Below are 22,674 nucleotides of genomic sequence, written 5' to 3'. Positions count from 1 at the left end.
AACAAAATCTTTTTCCATAGAAGAAAAAGTTTCGAAATTATATAAGAAGCATGAAAAAGAAGACTCATTATATGAGACAAATACAGTCACATTGTATGATTTCCATTAGCTTTCCAAGATATTAATTTTGTCTAGTTTCCGCCACTTTTTCCCGTTGTCGATAATTATAGAATTTAAATAATTATTATAATAACTTGTGTTGTTCATATAATCTTGTACTGTAAGTACAGAGGAGCGTGGCTATTTGCAAAAAATAAACAGATAAATAAATTGATTGGAACTTGCATTATTATATAAATAAATTATAAACACAGTATATGAAATAAGCTTTCAACGAAAGTTAAGAATTAAGTTAATATATTCAAACAAAATTTATCCTGAGGAAAATTTAACCAAGGAAAATCTATCAGTTTGCAAGAATTGTTCCATATTCTTCAATAAAAATCTTCGGTGTTTGTGAGAGTAACATCAAAATACGTTGAATGTGCAAAGGTAATAATGATAACATTTTCAGTTGTATTAAAATTTATATATACTTGAAGTTTTCATATAGGGTTTTGATACAAATTAGACTCCAAAGGATTCTCTTAATAACAAGAAAAGAATATGAACACAGGTAATGGTTTTAAGTTAATAATTCTTAATATATTTCGCAATCAGTAGTAATTAAAGCAGTAAAGTTGCTTGCCAACTTAAATATGAACAAGGTAAAAGCAGAAAGCAAATGCTGAACGTAATTCTGTTATATGCCTGCAGTGACATATTCATCCCATACCAAATTTTTTTTTAAGAAAATAAAAGCTGAACGTAATTCTGGTATATGAATACAGTGACATACTCATCTCACACCTTAGATTTTTAAAACAGCCCATTTAAAGTAATAAATTATGCATCGTTTTTAGCCTATGAGTACATTTTTCATGATGCAGTTATTATTTTTTTCATTGCGTTCTTTAATCTTGTTTTGATTAATAGTCTGCCATTTTCTTTGCATGAAATAGGTAATAAATCTAACCATGAAATATGCTTATCATAACCGTTTGATCTTCTCGATTCTCATTCAAAAAAGTAATTGCGTTTTGAAGTTTTGCTTTCATTGATATTTCATCGGTAATATCCGATATCATCTAGAACACAATTCTCAGTTACAACTAAGGTAATCAATTCCTATCAAGAGACATTTCATGAAAACAAGTAACTAAATCTACGATATTTCGTATATTAATCCATCTGCCAATACAAATAGTTACTGGCATCGTCATCATTTCTACAATTTAAGGTTAACATTATGAGAGAAAAGTTTTACATATATTCTGTTTCCTCAGAGAAAGGTTTTACATATATTCTGTTTCCTTGGTGAATTGTTTTACATATATTCTGTTTCCTCACAGCTGAAAGCTTTCTTGTCGTTGAGCTTCAATGAGAGAAGAACATGAGGTAGAAATAAAAAAAGCAAGAAATGCCTTTTGAAGAGAGAAGCTTGTATAATTTCCTAACTCTTACTTTGTCTAATATTTTCTCTCTTCCTTCCAGTCTCTTCCATGGTTTGTTTCTTCATATAAACTGCGGGTCTTTCATTAATCTTCTGTTCCTTTGTCTGTGGACGAATTCCTTCCCAAAAGGAATCAATTAGAGAGTTTTCATATTCAACAGAAGGAAACACGTCCTATAATTATCTCGCTATATCTTTCTTTGTGGCTTCTTCCCTTAAAATTAATAAGGTTAAATTTGCTGATAAGATACATGTTTGTCTGCATAAAGAAAACACGATCCTCAGTATGATATTGTTAATATATTCTACTCACTCAGTTTCACTCAATTTACTTGCTGATTAATCGAAGATATAGAACTAACTGAGTATAATGAGTGAATGATTTAAAGCATCGATAAACATACAGAAGTAGTGCGTACTGGCAACAATTGTTGTTTTGGAAAGAAATCAACAGTTATTGAGTCCTAAGAAATATAAGATATTAATAATAATGAGACACAAAATGAATATAAAAATAACACCAGTGGTGACGGAAACGATGGATATAATGCCATTATTAAACACTTTTTTATATTGACAAATGGAACAGGATAAGCGGTAAAGTTTATTTTGGTTCATTTTGATAATATATGATTGCGATTTCGCATTGATTAGCTTGATTTTAATCACGATTTTTTTTTCTGGCTGGTATTAACTAGGGAAATTGAGTGTTATGTATAACAACGAACTTAACTTGCTTTAAAATAAAGGTGAACTTCTGAATAAGAAACATGAAGCTAAAACAGTTATGTCCCGTTGGAGCTGGTGCCGTTAGTGTACCTCGCGCCGTGCACTGCAGGCAGGACTTAACCTCAGACGCTAGCTGTAACCTCTTTCATTCCTTTTACTGTACCTCCATTCCTATTTTCGTTCTTCCATCTAGTTTTCCACTCTCTCAAACAATTTTTTCAGGTTTTACTCCTGTTACACCTTTCAAACCTTCTCAATTTCCATTTCAGCGCTGAATGACCTCATTAGTCCCATCGATTGGCCTTTGTCCTAAATTCCATAGGTCGATAAACGATTGACAAAAGAACTGAAAAAATACCATGGAGATTAATCAGAGGAATAATTCTGAAGTGGATAAATATATAGTGAGAAAAGGTTCAAGGTTTTCTAAAATATGAAACTTCATGTGATTTCGAGCGATATTCTTAACTTTGAATTTACTAGGAGTGAAAATAAACAAAAAGTTCTCCAAGTAGTAGATAAATAATTTTCGGCTGTTTTCCAACTGATATCTATAAACTACAAAATATAACCTTTTGGCGATTAAGTCATTGAAGTTATTCGAAACTCATTAAATTTTCATGATATGATTCTTAATTGAAGATACATGTCCTCCTGTTACTATTACAGTAATTGATTGATTTATCTAAACATTAGCCGATCAGATGGAACCTGTAGTCCAAGCTAATTACATTGTAACTTGAAAACGGATTTATTTGGATTACTTAAAAAAAAATTAATTAAACACGGTTGTTCAATTACAAATAGACACACTTACAAACGAAGTTTTCTTTAAAAAATTCACACATTCACGTGATGTTGCCTACATTCCCAAGAAAATTTTAAAGGAATATCCATAAAGAATTGAGCCTAAACAAAATTCTACATTTATGTACGCATACTGAGTAAGTTAAGAGCGAATTTTCAACGAGAGAGCAGCCACATGCATAATAAATGTTCATATAGATACTTTAAACAATATCAAGCGTGTAAGGAATATGCGCCTAAGATAATCAATAAGTCACTGTTAAAGCACCTAAACATATTACTCGAGTATATTGTAAAACCGGGATGAATACTGCTGCAGTATCATAGGACTCTACAGACGGGAAAAGCCCTCTGTGTCAAATGTGATTAACCTTTGGACTCGATCGTTAAATGTGAGATACGTCTCCGTCATTCTCAGGCCGACCTTTTCATTTGTCTTTGAGCTGCTATGGAACTAACCCAGAAAATATTGCTTTGCCATGGCCTCTCATGGGTCACACTTCCACTAAAAGGATGATTTCGACTTTATCTTAGTCATTGCCAAGATTTATGAAGAGGAAAGTATGTCCTTAAAAAAAGGAAATAAATACGTTTAGTCACCCAATCCCCCCCAAAAAAAAAATCAGAGAAGCTAGCCATGGAATTGCCAAACAAGTAAATTTTCGAGATTGTTCGTATTTTATTTTCATTTTACAAAGAAAATATTAGGATAACTTTGTAAGGGCGTTGATATTTTTATTTTTATTTTTCGAGGTGAGTGGTTTTTGTCACATATATTTGCAATTAAAAGGTTACAAGTTATAAGGAAAGAGTTATAATTATTTTCATTTACAGACAATTTAACTTACCAATGCTTTCACATTTTATACATAGTAATTCATTGCCATATGCAGACATCTTTATGTACAAATAGACTAATTATATGATTTTACCATTTATATATAAATCCTCTATAAATGTCCGAGTTACATGAGCAAAACAAAACGGCTTCTCTTTAGTTCACAGTAATTGTATTGATTACAGTCCCTAGATCAATTAGGCTCTCCCCCTTTGCAAAGCACGAGTAGTTTACAGCTATTTGTTACAATAATTTGTATAATAATCTTTAGAAGGTGCAGCACTTCAGGGGCATTTCATTTAAATCATATTCTCTACTAATGATGATAAACGTCTATAATTAACCTTCCTCGCATGATCATAACTCATATAAGTTTATTACGTGGGTTAAGCAAGCTCATTGTTATTTTATACTGAATTTCTTAAAGTGCAACGCATAAATTGAGAAATCCATGAAAAATGATAAGTTATAAAGGTAAGTTTCAAGATTTCCTTTACGACTTCGTTCCAAGAGAGTGGAAGAGATGGTAGTTCTTATTATCAAATATAATTAAGACTGTATTTTACTACTTCTAATATGTTTATTAGTCTACTTTAAAGAAAGGCCACTACTTTATACTAAAATCATGATAATGAAAATAATTATCATTGCAGATATGATATGCTTCCTAACACTGTTTGGAAAAAACTTGGGTTACTTGTTCAATAATTATGTGAACGGAGGACAAATTGATTGACTTTAAACATCAGAGCAGGCAATTTATGGTGATTTTAAGATGTAAAAACCGAATAACAGAAATATCAGGAATTTGTATTAGCATTAGCTTTTTATTCATGGTTGTTAAAAAGAAATATTGAAGATACTCTGGAAATCTTTTTAAATGCTAAAAGTTATCATTTAAAACTTAGAAACAAAACTTGATTGACGGTTTATTTTGACAATGATGTGAAAGTTATGGATCCGCACTGAAGAAAGATGCATATACATAGACACATAAATAAAAATTAACATGGTCCCAGGTTTAAACAGGAAACACATTTATAGCTATTTTTTTTATTTTTTAAACTCTATCCGAAGTAAGTATAAAATGAGTGACAAATACCCGATTATATCCATTTCATGGCGAAACATCTGTTGTTATTATTACAGAAATTACCGTATCTAACAGAACTCATGTAAATAGGATAAAAAATTATATACAAATAAAATAGCTGTAATAGGGTTCTGCAGGCTGCCTACTATTTTCGATCTCAACTAAAAAGAAGTGACAGTGTAAAAAAAAGATAAACAACAAACATCTAAAATGATAACTCACTATATAATTTAAGTGGTAAATAGATTTTGTTTTAACTGGTCGATAAGAATAACATAATCATAATATTAATTGGTTGCCCCATAGTTGTCGCCTCCAGCACTATTTAAGAAGCCAATGCATATACCCTTACTATATTGTATAAAGCAGCAGTGTTGCCCTTTTGCCATTGATTATGGAAGCGAAAGACATGGAGAAGCATTAGACACAACGCTGAAAACGTTAGATCAATTAACAACGAAGGCCTTAGGATTCATTCCGGAGCCTTTACATCAACAACAATCGCATCATTACAAGATGAATTTAGTGAACTTCCACTGTCTTTCCATAAAGGATTAATAATAACAATAAAAAGTGCCCTAGAATTCGGACAAATGATTCACCAAATATATATAATGTTCGGGATTTAAGCCAGAACCAAGCAAAATAACTCCTTTTAGAAAGAAAATTCAGACATTCTTCAGTCGCCCATCTTCACTGAGCATCCGTTTTCTTTGAATGACACCTACATCATCTAATTCTGTTCTGATTGGCTGCCCCAGAATCAATCTCCTCAGGCAACCTGCATGGGGTGGAGTCTATCTTAGACAAGAGGAACAGGCCTGGACAAAGGCCCTTTGGAACCGAGATCATAAAACCAGGAGGCAACCTGCATGTGACCTTAGAATTTCTTCACTCACCGACAAGATTGCACCTCTTCGCCCTTTTGCTCTCCCTCTCCTCTCGGGACCCCCACATATTCCTTTATTGCCTATAGTGGTAGAAGATTGCTCAGCCATTGGAAGAAGCCAGCCTACAGATGCCCAGGACTGTAATGGAGTAATTTTGATTGCCGTCAGTTACCTTTTTTTTTGCCATTTGTCTGTACTTTCACTTCATTTATTTTTTCAAGGTGTCTTCCCCCTATTAGCTCAGCATCGCAGTCCCTAATTTTGGTTACCGTAGTGCAGTCCCCCATTACTACCATTGATGCTGTAAATAGTTCCCCTTTTGATGCTAGTAGTGATATTAAAACTAATTGTGATATTCCCACTTAAACTAGCGTCTACTACATTGGAAAGTAATATTGTTGTTTCATGCTAAACATCCCCAAGTTAATTAAACAACACAGTATCCCTTTTTGTATAACCCCCCGGTCATTCTATGTCCCTGTGAGTGACCTTTGATGTGGAATAATAAGCGAAAGTCATGTTTAGCTCTCCCCATTTGTCTATCGCCTTAATACTGATCCTGGAATGCAGTCTCTTTGCAGGGCCAAATATCTTGCCTAGTTGTGAGAAGAAATTTGGAATCCTTTGGAAGCCAGGAGTATTCACCAACCCGTTGTGCGCAAACCTTAGTTCTGTGCCTGGATCATTTCCAACTACAAGTCCCAGTTGACCTGCAATCAACCACCTTCCATGAATTTCTGGACCTACTTAAGTCCCTGTCACCCTTAAGGTGTAAAATTGCTACTCACGTGATTCAAATGTAAATACAGTTCAGTTAAACTAAATCTCCAGCGTTTAATATTAATATAAATTTTTCCCTCCAATGATACCAACCTTCACCCAAAGATTGTTTGTTATGGTTCCATTCTCTTGCAAAGGCCTTTCAGGAATGCAAGAATGTCACTTCCACAGTTTTTCAAAGTCCGAAAACCAGAGATTTATAGCAAATGGCGGACCTTTTGGTAGAATCGTGTGAAAATTCCTTTCTATTTTTCCAGTGGTAGCGATAGCTAAACTGGTGTCACGAGAAGAGAAACGAATCTGAGTTTCTTTTATTTATTTATTTTTTTTAGTGAGTGCAAGACAAGGGCTTCCATAACAGGTAGAGAGTAATTTAAAAAATGTTTTTAGTTGTATTTGACTACGTATTCTAGTGGGGGGTGAACAAAATCTGACTGCCATTAAGATAGCAATAGGAAGATTCTTAGAATATGTGAATGCCTAATTGCCTAGAGAGAGAGAGAGAGGAGTTTTAACCTTATTTTTTTTTTTTTTTTTTGTTTTTTTTTTTTTTTTTTTTTTTTTAATGTTCTTCTGCATGAAGCACATAGGTATTTAGGGAGTGCTATAAATACAAAGTGAAACCCAGTGCCATATTTCATGATTTGCTAGTGTAACATTGTTGTCTGAAGAATATCCCCCCCACCTCCCCCGCCTCTCTCTCTCCCACAGTAAAATCCACGTGTTTAGGCAGGCTAGGAAGAAACAAAATCTTTCTATAAGGATTGTTCCTGGAGAAATCACAGGCCATGTACACCTAATTGAATCCTATCGATCTGGCCCCCTTTTATGAAAAAAGTTAAATAACAACCAACATTAGCATAGATTCATTCAGTTCTTGGAATAGCAACAAGGAAACAAACGGCCAACACTTCCATTTCTTTGTTAATTTATTGCCTTTCATAAATAAAGGGCAACTAATAGGCACCTGTGTTTATTTTTCTTTTCTCGGTCAAGTCCCCGCAGTCTAGTTTATGGTCATGTGCGACCCTGATCCCCCAACACCCATCCCCTAACCTCCAACCGTCTTGCTGAAAGAGTGCGAGACCAAAGCTCCAGGAACTTAAATTTACGAGAGTTGGGTTTGGTAGGTTTTAGTTTTGCGAGGGAGACAGTACCCATAGTCTGTTTAGGAGTATAGTGGAGTTTGTCCCTGCGCTATTGGCATCGCAGGCAATTCCATAAAGTTAGTGTAATGCATTTTTGCAGCTGGTTAGAGAATTTTATTCGTTTGGTGTTTTCCATCTTCCCTTAAGGTATTCTAAGCAATGCTAACGAGCATTGAAGAGTAAAACAAGACCAAGGATTTGCATAGCACTTGTCCTCGAGATGGTAAAATCCTCTATACATTTTTATTTATCAACTGCAATTTCCCACATCAATGTACGTTGAGGTCTCCTGGTTTACTTTGCATTCATTTACAATCCAGTTGAGCTGTTACTTACAAAGATATACTGCGATTTAGCCTAGTTTCTGCATTTACGCGGCATTCATTAACACTTCAGTTGAGCTGTTACTGACAGGGATATAACTGCGATTTAGCAGTATCAATGTCGAGTCTTCCACCCTTAAGTGGCATTAATTTACATGCCAGTTTAACTGTTGATTGCAGAGATCCAATTACAATCTAACTCAGTATTGGCGTTGAATCTTCTGCCTTTATGTGGCATTCATTTATGGCTTACTTGAGCTATTATTTACTGGGATCCAACTGTCATTTACCACTGTATTTGTGTGAGTCCATTTACAATTTGTTCAATTGGTATTGCCACATCACCTATATGAGTTATTCCGTACCTGAGTGGATAGTATTCACATTTTATGAGACTACCATTCACATGGCACTTTTCTGAGGCCTTTACATTTGTTCAACTGTTATTTCCAGGGAAACTGCGTGAGATTTCTGCAGTGCATGGAGAAAATTTTCAGCTATTTGCTGTCATCTCATCTGCTTCTGCACATGTTCCATCCATAGGGATCCTTGTTATTTCCTTGGTATAGAGTTGAGCTATTCTGCATACCTATGGTGATATTTGCAATTTTGTGACTGTCATCCATCTCATTATTCCCAGGCTAATGCAACTAGCGCTTTACCCTGGGAAATTGTCCAGCAACACCACACTGGATGAAGTTAAGGCCTTCACCGAAGCTGGAAAAGCAATGGGGTTCGAGGGCATAATACTGGTAAACTGGGTGAATGATAAGATGAAGAAAGCAGAATAAGAGAGAGCATAATAGAAAAGAGAAACACTCGAGAGAGAAGCATTCATTTATGGCTAAATTGAGCCTTTATATACTGGGATCCAACCGTCATTTACCATTGCATTTGTGTGAGGTCATTTACAATTTGTTCAACTGGTATTTCCATGTCACCAATGTGAGTTATTCCGCACCTGAGTGGATTTCATTTACACTTTATTAGACTTCCATTCCCACGTCACTTATGTGAGACTTTTGGTTTTGCGATTTGTTCAACTGTTATTTCCACGGCACTTGCTTGAGATCTCTGCAGTGCGTGGAGGACATTCTCAGCCTTTTGCTGTCATCTCATCTGCTTCTGCAAATATTTCAGACATAGGGATCCTTGTTATTTCCTTGGTATAGAGTTGAGTTATTCCACATATCCGTGGCGATATTTGCAGTTTTGTGACTGTCAGCCATCTCATTATTCCCAAGCTAGTGCTGATAGCGTTTTACACCTGAGAAAATGTCCAGCAATGCAACACTGGAGGAAGTTAAGGCCTTCACCAAAACTGGAAAGTCAATGGGGATAGAGGGCACAAATCTGTTAAATTGGGTAAACGATAAAATGAAGAAAGCAGCCTAAGAGAGGGTAGAAGGGAATAGAGAAGCACAAGAGAAAAAGGAAGCTACTGAGAAAGAAGCACAAGAGAGAAGAGAAGGTGCTTAGAGAGCATCCCAAAAAGCAGAAAGGGAAAAAGAGAGACCACATCAACTGGCTATGGTAGCCCAGAGTGCCACTCTGGCACCCCTAAGTGCGATGCCCCCTGCGCCCCCTCCTTCGCATTCTCACCTCCACAGCACGGAAACTCGTTAGGACTTGGGACGATAGAAAGCCCGAAACCTGACTCGATTATGTCAAGCAGGTGTTCAGGAACATCAGTCCTACCCCTCAGGAAGTGGCCCTCCTCTTTGGCAACCATCACGCTGGCTAAGGGTGTACTACATTCGAGGTGCTCCCCCTCAATGAGCGACAAGACCTCGTCCCTTCATCTGAGAGGCAATTCTTGGGGCTTACAAGCTAGCCCAGACTGGGAAGGCGGAAGTGGAAGAATATGCCCAAGGAGGCTAATCAAACATGGATAGAGTGGGTAGCCAAGAAGACACCAGCACTCCAGAGTGGATGAAGGCTTCCAACGCAAAATGTGTTGAGGAAATCTTAGAACTCTTTAATTTTGAGGACTTCCTGTCCTATACTTCCTCTGATTTGGCCACCCACTTAGTGGACAATGCCCTTAAAACCATTGTAGAGTGCTGTAGATGGTCTGGATGCCCTAAGAATTTATTACACTTTGCAGAGGTCGCTACCCTGCCCACCAGGTCCAAGCCTTCAATGACATTGGTGCACAGATATCCATCATTCAAAGAGGATAAAATTGCTCATGGAGCTCAGGTTGATAGAGAGCCTCAACCATGTTGAAATGTTCTTGCCTACTGCCTGGTTGAGTCAAATGACCTTTCTGTTCTAAGATATGTACTAAGTCAGTAGCTACCTATATACCAGGTGTTACAACCCTTGGGAATTGTTACAACCCTTGGGGTTGTTGTTATAAAAGTTCTTATTATAATAATTGTTGTCAGTAATAAATGTAACTCAGTGCTAAAGGTCAGTGGAAACAAACACTTAAGAAAAAACTTAACAATATTTAAAATACTTAAATACACAATTTAGATCACCTTGTCGGATGACAAATAACATAACTTGATAACCAGGAAGGACAAATACCAGTCCTTAGAAACACACTGGATTCCCTAAAACTAAGAAGCTAAGTCCTAACAAAGACAGGAGAAATAACCGTTATTAATAATAAACTTGATTGGATCCAACAATTTAGCTGGCCAGACCAAAAATTACCCTAATACTAATTCCAAGAAAGAAGGAAGACAGAGTAAATAAAACAGGAAAACCATTATAAATCCTACCTATCAACACAAACTAAGCACACAAAACCTTGTCTATAATAGATCTACTGAATGACGTTTATATAGTCTCGACGCAAATATGACAATATATATATATATATATATACATATATATATATATATATATATATATATATATATAGCTATATATATATATATATATCTATATATATTATATATAGTATATATATATCATATATATATATATATAAATATATATATATATATATATATATATATATATATATATCAAATATATATATATATATATATCTATTATATATATATATATATATATATATATATATATATATATATAGATATAATATATATATATATATATATATATATCATATATATATAATATATATATATATATATATAAATATATATATATATATATATATATATATATATATATATATATATATATATATATATTATATATATAGTATATATAGATATATATATATATAGATATATATATATCATATATAATATATATATATATATCTATATATATATATATATCTATATCTAAATATATATATTATTATAAATAATTTATAAATATATTATATATATATATAATATATAATATATATTGAATTAATAAATTATTAAATATAAATATATATAATTAATATTATATAGATATATATAGATATTATATATATATATATACATATATATTATTATATTATAAATAAATAATATAATATAATATTATATTATTATATATATAAATAATATATAATATAATAATGTTATATTATATTATTATAATATATACTATATATTATATTTATATTATATATTATATATATATTAGATAATTAATATATAGTTATATATATATATATACATATAATTATTATATATATATATTATATATATATATATATAAGAATATATATATATATATAATAAGATATATATATATAAATATAATATATTATATATATATTAATATTATATATATAAATAATATATATAATATATATATAAATAATATAATATATATATAAATATATATATTTTTAATATAATATATATATATATAATATATATATATATATATCTAAATAAGATATAATATAATATATATATACCATAATATAAGATAATAATAATATATATATAATATATAAATTAATTATATATATATATATATATATATATACATATATTAAATAATATATATTATATACCATATATATGTATATATTATATTATATGTATCTATATTATAATATATATTATATCTAGATATTAATATCAATATATATATATATAATATATATAAGATTAAATAATAGCAAAAGGGATATTATAGTTCTTCTCACTTTTTCCCCCCATGGGTGTATCAGAGGAGAGACAAACTAGGGCCGTGATCCACTCGCCATAACAGCTATCAGGGCAGGTCCTGAACGCCAGAGTATTACCATAAAGGGAAAGCGATCCCAAACGAAAAATCAGACACACTCTGTTCTACCTGGCGTCAGCCTCCCTACAGGCTATCTCACGAGCTAGCAAGCTCCCAAAACCATAGCAGCTGATTGAAGACGGAAAGCGACGGCAACAATTCCCTGGGGAATTCCTCCTCGTCAGGGAAAGGCAGGACTGGCTCAAGTCGCAGGTGACAGGAGCACCTGCCAGTACCTTATTGACGTACTCAAGCCGCAAGTCGAGGCAGGAGACACTCGAGTCGCAGGTGACACGAGAACCTGCAGACATCAGACCAAGGCGAGGATCCAAAGCGTAATCCAAAAGAATCGTCGTCCAAAATAAACCGCCAAATAATCGTCATCCAAAATCCAAATCAGTATGCTGCTCAAGGTGTGATATCAAGAGAGTGCTCAAGCCCGAACTGAACTCTGTCTGAGCACCAACGTCCAGACATCACCAAGACAGTTCATAAACACTCGTAAAAAAAAATAGAAAAACAATCGTTAAAACGATAGTTCGGTAATATAAACAAAACAAAGGGGAGGTGGCGCCTAACCACACTGAGAAACGTTCAAATTAAGCACTTTACGCTAAACACTTAAAATGACCAGACAACGGACACTTAAGTTTCAAAAATAAAAATAAACAAATGCTCATACAACAAAGGCTATTCTGCCACAAAATGATTCTTAAAAATTAGTAATTAAACCTAGAAAAAAAAGGCTGATCTAAATTCATAAAAGGCACAAATAAAAAAAATAATCTAGTTTTTCTTATACCTTCCTTCCTCAAAAACAAAAAAAAATTATTCCAATAGTATACATTTTTTTCATACAAAACATGAAACCTGTAAGAGAAAAGGATTAATACATCACTCTCAAGACAAAGTAAAGTCTCAGTGTGAAACCTGAAATAAGAATTCTCATTAACAACACAACAACAAACTAATATCAATAACTGAATTGTCACACAAGGAAAACTTTCCAGCCTAAACAGAGAAAACATAAATCAAAATAAACCCACCAAAAGGTCAAATTAGCACAAAATAGTTACCACCAGACAACTGACTGTCTCAAATTCAGCAATAATATTGAGGTTACACATAACAGGACCACTACCACAGTAATGACCGCCCGCACTTTGGTCACTATAGGTTTTTCCTTTGGTTCAAAAGAATACAGACAAAATCATTAAATGCCTCACTAAGAAAACCTAATAACTAATAAACCAAAACTTCAAGCGAAACACACTCATACTCATGCTCACATCTCTAGATTAACGCAAACCAACTGAAGAAGACGAGAAGGGCGAGGGGAGAGGAGCCAAATCGTTGATCAAATCTATCCTTGAAAGGGCATCGGGATTCGATTCTCTTATCCCTTAACGTGTTTTATCACAAGCGAGAATTCTTGCAATTGCAGAGCCCAACGTAAAATTCTCTGGTTGGCTCCTTTCATGCGCTCGATGAAAACCAGCGGGTTGTGGTCCGTCCAGATTTCTATGGGAAAAGAAAAAATTAGTCACATACGGCTTAAAATGCACAAGAGTACGGACCAAGGCGAGGGCCTCCTTTTCAATGGTGGAATATTTTCTCTCGGCGGCCAGTAGCTTTCGACTATAATATGATACAGGATGAACCTCTCCTACCTCGTTCCTTTGAAAGAGAACACCCCCAATACCTATGTCACTGTCATCCACAGCATAATAAAAAAGGTCTCTGGAAATTAGGAGAAGTCAATATTGGATTAGATACTAATACCATCATAAGTTTAATAATGCTTCCTCGCACTGAGAAGACCACACAAACTTCTGCCCTTTCTCTAACAATTTGGTAAGTGGCTGAGCAATGTCTGAAAAATTTCGCATGAATCTGCGATGATAGCCAGTCATGCCCAGCACTAGCCGAACCTCTCTGATATTGCACGGCCTCTTTAAATTTATGATAGCCTCAAGGTTGGCTTGTTTAGGTGCCACCTGACCCAAACCCACCTCGTGACCCAAAATACACACTTTTGCTTTGCCAGACTCACACTTGGCCAGATTCACAACAAGACCAGCAGCCCTTAAAGCTTCAAAACACTTTACTTAATCGTAAACATATGTGTCCGCCAGTCGTTGCTATAGACTTACCAGGTCATCTATATATATTTCTGTACCTTCCAAACCACAAATAACCCGGTCATAAGACGTGAGTGAAGGGAGTGACAAATGCAGAAATCTCTCGTGCTCGATCAGACAGGGGAACCTGCCCATACCCTTTCAATAAATCCAATTTCGTAATAAACTTAGCAGCCCCTATCTGATCGAGACAGTCACTATCCGAGGCAAAGGAAAAGAGTCATTCTAGTGTGTGCGTTAACCTTACGGTAGTCTACAACAAAATTGGAACTTTCCGTCGGACTTCTTAACAAGGACTATCGGGGAGCTCCATGGGCTAAACGGAAGGTTGGATGAGATCGGTGTTTCCAGCATATATTTAATCTCCTTATCAACTATATCCCTCTTAACGGGATTCAGCGATAAGGACTCTGTTTTACAGGAGAAGCATTTCCAACATCTACATCATGCTCAAGAAAATTAGTTAGACCTGGAGAATTCTGAAAATAAATCTGAAAAAGAAGAAAATAAATTAATTACATCCCTCCTTTGAGCAATCTCCAGATGCTCCAGCCCTTCCTTCAAAACTTCTAAATTGTGAATATTGTCAAAAAAAGAGCATCAGAAGACACCTGACAAATTAAATCCTCCAAATCCTCTGAAGGTAAATCCATAACTCAGCCACAGGCTCATAAACAATAGCAAGAGGATCATGTCTATTTGAAGTATAGAGTTTTTAACCTATTTATATGGAATATCCTGCACTTCCGTTTGGCCCTAGGAGCCTCTATTTCATAATTCACCTCTGACAACTTCCTCAACACCTTCCAGTGTCCCTTATACCTTGGTTCAAGGAAATTGTCAGAGTCAGTACTCAAAACTAAAACTAATTCTCCGGGTCTCAAACGACCGTGCTTTAGATTTCCTATCGAAATTTAATTTCATTGCAGCCTGAGAACTAGCCAAATTTTCTCTGTCAAATTTCCAGGCTCTAGATAATTTTTTTCTCAAGTCCTCCACAAAGTCTCCTACGTTGCATCCCCTCCTCGACCAGTCTCAAGCATCTCATGAAAAATCTCCAAAGGCCCACCATACTTTGTGTCCAAAGACCAGTTCGAAAGGAGCTACACCAGTTGAAGAATTCGGGTGATTTCTTAGAACAAAGAGAGCAAAGGGAAGCCTTTATCCCATTTCCTCCCCTTGTTCATAACAATACTTTTTCAAAATAGATTTAAGGGTCTGGTGGAACCTTTCCACCACTCCCTGACTCTCCGGATGATAGGGTATACCTGGTTTTGTGCCGAATGGCCAGTTCACACACTTACCTTTAAATACCTTACTAGTAAAATTTGTACCGCAATCAGTTTGAATAGTACGAGGGAGACCATACCTGGAAAAGAATTCAATTAGTTTGTCAAATGCAACCTTAGATGTTATCCTTCTCATTGGGAAGGCCTCAGGGAATCGAGATGCTGTATCCATAATTGTCAAGAGATGGGTAAATCCTGACTTAGTTTTAGGCAAAGGCAACCACATCAATAACTAATTCTACAAAAAGGCTCACCTATTGCAGGAATTGGATTTAAGGGAGCTTTAGGAATAATTGGTTGGGTTTCCCCATCACTTTGACAAACCTCACATTCATTAATAAATTGTTTCACAGACGATTTTAATCCTGGCCACCGAAAAACATTCTGCCAACTTTCGAAAAGTTTTATATACACCGAAGTGGCCAGAAAAAAGAATCATCATGTGCAGAACACAGACAGCCTCCGGAATTGAGATGGGACAACAATTTGTTCAATACGAGATGTCTTGCTCAGGTCATCAGTTGAAGGACGACTAATCCTGTTATAGTAAACCATTAATCACACAAAACCTGGGTTTAGTCAAATCCGCAGTGTCACCTAAATCAAAATTAAATTCCTTTTTCTGAGCTTCAATAAATGAAGACCTGTCCCAATCAGGTCTCAAAACATTGCTAGCTACGCTACTACTACTACTACTACTACTGTCTAAAGACCCGGGCCTCTCTAAGTCTACTTCTAAACCACTTAAGATTAAATCATCGTCATTATCGTATTAAATTTGCAGCTTTTTTGCTGCTGCACGGGTTGTCACTGGCAAAACTGGACAGGTGTGCACAACAATATGGGAAACAACTCCTGCCCTTGGGTATTTAACATGATTGTTACCCAAAATGCTGTCAATTCCAGGTAATAGGAGACTCCTCACAACTGCCTAACTCTGTCACTTTATCATAACCGCCCAGGGAAAGACAATCTGACCTCCACTAACGGAGCTGATAAACAACGGTGTTCGGGAACCCCTACCAGAACAAAAAGTTCCCTGGTATAATCAATTAAATCTTTCAAAGATTCTTTCAAAACCAGAGACCGAGCTGACCCTGTGTCCCTCAAAAATTTCATATCAATAGTTTTAGAAGAAGATATTTAATTTACCAGGCCAAATATATTTATCATAAAGTAGTCATGACTCCTTTCTGCTAGAAGACTGACTACTGCTACTAACTACCATTACTAGTGCTAGCTACTGGACAGTTTTCGATGATGGGATACTGATAACAGGTTTACAAGTAGATATTAGTGACACAGGATTATTATTATTCCTTTGGAGGTACCTTCTTCTGGCATTACACTGTGCTGATAATGTCCCTGCTTATTACACCAGGAACAAGTCCCCCTACCTCTATTATTCATATTACCTGGGCCAGAACCAAACCTATTATCTTTGAAAAAGACAAGAGTGTCCTGTCCACTCGAGACTTTTCCCTGGTTACTATCGGGTTTATGATTTTTTATCTGGTGGGGTGGTTACTGCCCACGAGTATTCACAAAAGAGGCCTGACCTCCTCTGAAAATTAACTGGCCTAGCAGATTGAAAATTTACATCCTTAGTCCCAAAACCTACTAGACCCAGTTCGATGGGTCAATACCACTCGTTAGCAATTTGGGCGGCCTTACCTAAATTACAGCTTTACCTCTCTAGATAAATTTTCAATTCCTTACTGCATGACTTCTTGAATTCTTCTAGAAGCATGAGTTCCCTCAAAGAGGAGAAAGAGACCACCTGGCGGCTTTTTAACCAATCATCAAATTGTTCCCTCCTTAAGCCTAGCAAATTCCACATAAGTAAGGGAGGCCTGCTTCGAAAAATTTCTGAACTTAAGGCGATAGGCCTCAGGAACCAAATCATATGCCTTGAGGACTAGAGCCTTAACCTTATGATAGTCACGGGCTATACCTTCTTCCAAGGCATTATACACTCTTATAGCCTTGCCCACCAACCTACATTGAATTAGTACAGTTCACATTTCTGGGGCCAAGACAACCGGGTGGCAACACGTTCAAATGCCTTGAAAAATTCTGGGACATTCAACTCGTCAAACACTGGCACACATTTCAAGGCCGCACCTACATTAAATTTATCCTGCGAGTTGCCCCGAGGTGTGACTAAATGATTAGAGTTGCCCTGCAGCCTAGCAATTTCTAAATTGATATTGGCCATCTCCAATTCATGCCGCCTCGCCCTCTCATTCTCCTCAAATTCTAGTTTCATCAATTCTATCCGTTTACATATTAAGTATATTCACTGTCCTCCTGGGACACTACAGGCTGGTACTGGGGCTACACTCACTGGGACAGGGTTTTCTACCAAAAAGGGGTTAGTAGACACATTAGATTTAATTTGCAAATTAGCCTGCCCTTCAAAAATAGCTCCAGTACGAGGAGGATCTTCAAACAAAGAAAAACCTGGGTTCACACTAACATCTTCAATCACACTACCTTCTCGCTCTGAGTCACTGTCACCAACACTATCAAAATCCCTAGCCAAATTCTCTCCTTCAGCCATACCCTGAGCTACCTTACATTTCACAGCTACCAACATTGATTTTTCGTATCCGCTGCCCTCAACGAATACCTAACCACCGGGCACAACTTACTAAACAAGCCATTATTCAGCACTGGCAGATGTTTTTATTTACTACAATCAACGACCCTAAAAACTCTGCGGGGTCAAACAAAAAACTCCTCCATTGTATCAAAAATTAGTAGGTGGGGAGAAAGGTAATATTCTATAACTAAAGAAAATAGTTGCCAAATTAACAAAGTGCTGTTCCACGGACCAAAACCAAAACCTGAGTACACCTGAGAAACAATCCTGTCACAGTCACCAAATTGTTACAACCCTTGGGAATTGTATTACAACCCTTGGGGTTGTTATAAAAGTTCTTATTATAATAATTGTTGTCAGTAATAATGTAACTCAGTGCTAAAGGTCAGTGGAAACAAACACTCAAAAAAACTTAACACTATTTTAATACTTAAATACACAATTAGATCAACCTTGGTCGGATGACAAATAACATAACTTGATAACCAGGAAGGACACATACCAGTCCTTAGAAACACACTGGATTCCCTAAAAACTAAGAAGCTAAGTCCTAACAAAGACAGGAGAATAGAACCGTTATTAATAATAAACTTGATTGGATCCAACAATTTAGCTGGCCGAGAACCAAAAATTACCCTAATACTAATTCCAAGAAAGAAGGCAAGGATAGAGTAAATAAAACAGGAAAACCATTATAATAAACCTACCTATCAACAAACAAAACTAAGCACACAAAACAAAATTGTCTATAACAGACCTACTGAATGACGTTATATAGTCTCGACGCAAATATGACAATATATATATATATATATAGATAGTTATATATATATATATATATATATATATATATATATATATATATATATATATATATATATATATATTATATATATATATATATATATATAAGATTAAATAATACAAAGGATGTATAGTTCTTCTCACTTCAGTGGATGTATCAGAGGAAAGACAAAAAACTAGGGCCGTGATCCACTCGCCATAACAGCTATCAGGGCAGGTACTGAACGCCAGAGTATTACCATAAAGGGAAAAGCAATCCCAAACGAAAACAAAATCAGAGACACTCTGTCTTACCTGGCGTCAGCCTCCCTACAGGCCATCTCACGAGCTAGCAAGCTCCAAACCATAGCAGCTGATGAAGACGAAAGCGACGGCAACAATTCCCTGGGAATTCCTCCTCGTCAGGGAAAGGCAGGACTGGCTCAAGTCGCAGGTGACAGGAGGCACTGCCAGTACCTTATTGACGTACTCAAGCCGCAAGTCGAGGCAGGAGACACTCGAGTCGCAGGTGACAAGAGAACTTGCAGACAACAGACCAAGGCGAGGATCCAAGCGTAATCAAAGAATCGTCGTCCAAAATAAACAGCCAAATAATCGTCATCCAAAATCCAAATCAGTATGCTGCTCAAGGTGTGATATCAAGGGAGTGCTCAAGCCCGAACTGAACTCTGTCCGAGCACCAACGTCCAGACATCACCAAGACAAGTTCATAAACACTCGTAAAAAAAATAGAAAACAATCGTTAAAACGATAGTTCGGTAATATAAACAAACGGTGGAGGAGGGCGCCTAACCACACTGAGAAACGTTAAATTAAGCACTTTACGCTAAACACTTAAAATGACCAGACAACGACACTTAAATTTCAAAAATAAAAATAAACAAATACTCATACAAAACAAAGGGCTATTCTGCCGCGCAAAATGATTCTTTAAAAATTAGTAATTAAACCTAGAAAAACAAGGCTGATCTAAATTCATAAAAGGTAAATAAAAAAAATAATCTAGTTTTTCTTATACCAGGGGGGGGGGTTATGACATTTCTACTACGACAAGATTTTTAAATCTCCTCCTACACTTTTACAGTCTCAGGAACCCCGTCCTTACATGCCTCCTGACCAATTCTACAGTCCTCAAAGAACTACCTCTGCATGGCCATTGCCATTTAAAGTTACCAGGCAGTCCATGCTCCTTCCATTTTGGATGTTGAGCCACGTTCGAATCCTCTCACTACTCTAGGAATAGCCTCGTGCCAAGGTAAGTCTCCCTCCTGGAGTTCTCAGTCCAGGCTATTTTCTTCCTAAGGCTTGTTGCTACTACCGGTGTCAGCAGTTGAGGAAGAGCCAATTCCAATAGGAATCCTCCAGGACACTCATGACCATACCAGAAACCTCCACCAACGATGCGGCCTCGCAAAACTGCCTGGAGTTGGTCAACCCTAACTGTAAGCCCTCATGAACACCGTTACCTCCACCACTCCCCTCCGTTACCAACTAACCAGTCTCGGAGTAAGGTCTCTGCTGAATTTAATTTGGCCAAAGAACTCGAGGAACTGAGCCAAGAATCGTTAGACACGGGGACGAGTGCTAGGCCCCTGGTTTGTTCCAGCAGCCGGAGCCGATGCCTCTCAGGCATCTTCAATGGACTTGAGTATTTAAGATCCCTACGGCATTGTCAAACCGACCTCTCGAAGAGAAAAGGTCATCAAGGTTTTCAGAAACCCTAGTAGTGTCAATAGTCTCTCTCTGCACTAATGCCCAGCTCAGTGCCTCCTTCTTATAGAGAATTCAGAGGAGAGTGCCTGTTTCTGCTAGCTTTACTTCTTTCTTATCCTTTTGTAACTGTTTATATATTTGTGCTTTCTATATCTTCTCCTTTATAGTTTCCTTTCCTTTTCATCACTGCCTTAGGTATCTATTTTCATTGTATGCTTTGCTTGGTCAGAGACCCATCCACCAGCAATTCTGGCCTTATAAGTTAGTACTTCGCTACAACTTATTATAAGGGCATACATATTTTTTGAAGGTATCCTTGAGACTAAAAATACTCATAGCCAGTCAAAATACTACACATTTAGCTGCTTAGCCTACTAAGGCAATATATAAAGCATAGGTCGCTTATCCATTGTTAAATTTAGATTTAATTGTTGATTTAATATTCCTCCCTAGTCTCTATATTTTGTGTAATTCCCAATGTCTGATGAAATCTACACTTGTGTAATTTTGTTTCCTCTCTAAGATGAATAACTTTTCTTGATTCTATCCCTTTCAATTTACACTAATATTCTCTATGGAGAAATTCATATAATGTTTAGCGACCGAAATGACTGACCCAGTGTGAAAATTGATCATATGCATAGCCCTAATGGCACAGGGCAAAATTACTTCACGAAATTGTAGGGTTATTAACACCCCTAGAAACATGCCATATCGCACCATCAGGGCAAATTAGTAGCATGTGTTGCTTTAAACAATAAGCTGATAGTATTATGCATGATAGGATTAAGCATACTATTAACCCTGCAGGTTAAGTTAAGATCACCTGATCATTAATTGCTGTTCATATTTAACAATCATTTCTAGTGTGGCGTTATATTTTAGGAGTAAAGAACTTTTTGTGCTATAACAAATAGTTATCAATCGCTTATTATCAGTCACATCCAGTCACACTCTTTTCTTTTATTTTCTTGATTTAATCAATGTTCAGGAATGAAATACTTTTAATTTCTCTGACTGTAAAATAACCCCTCAAATGGGAAGATTATTATCCGCAAAGTTTCATCTTTATTTTCTTTTATTTATTGCCAAGAGTGCTCTCACAGGGGCATGGAAGGCATAGTAACTTGCATAGTCCTTTGTCCTTGTTTATGGCTTGTCTTGGCCATTCCAACCCATCTAAGGTTGAAATGTCTTTTTGATTTAAGCAGTCAGTTACCTTTTTTTGTCTCTTATATGTACTACCGTTTCATTCTTTCCAAGGCAACGTCCCCCCTATTGGCTCAGCATGCAGTCACTAATTTTGGTAACCATATAGCAGTTCCCCATTACTACCATCGATTCTGTAAATAATTCCCCTTGTGATGCTGGTAGTGATAATAAATCTAATTGTGACATTCCCACTTAGACTAGTGTCTGCTACATCGGGAGAAGGTAACGTTGCTAAATGCTTGAACATCCCCTTGTTAATTAAACAATGCAGCATCCCTTTCTGTATAATATCTCAGTCATTCTATGTCCCTGTGAGTGAACTTCGATGTGACAAGAGAAAATCGTGTTTAACGCTCCCCACGTGTCTATTGCCTTAGGGCTGATCCTAGAATGCAATCTCTTTGCAGATGCAAATATCTTGTCTAGTTGCAAGAGGAAATTTGGAATCCATTGGAAGCAGTGGCAAGAGTATTCACCAACCTGCTGTGCAAACTTGATCTGTGCTTGGATCATTTCCAGCTACGATTCCCAGTTGACCTGCAATCAACCACCTTCCATTAATTTCTTAACCTATTTTAGTCCCTGTCGCCCTCTAGGTGTAAATTGCTACTCACGTAAATATAGTTCAGGTAAACTAAAACTCCATAGTATT

Source organism: Macrobrachium nipponense, chromosome 33 (genome assembly GCF_015104395.2).
Source record: "Macrobrachium nipponense isolate FS-2020 chromosome 33, ASM1510439v2, whole genome shotgun sequence".
NCBI lineage: Eukaryota > Metazoa > Arthropoda > Malacostraca > Decapoda > Palaemonidae > Macrobrachium > Macrobrachium nipponense.
The sequence above is the reverse complement of the archived record's forward strand: the minus strand, read 5'-3'. Positions refer to the sequence as shown.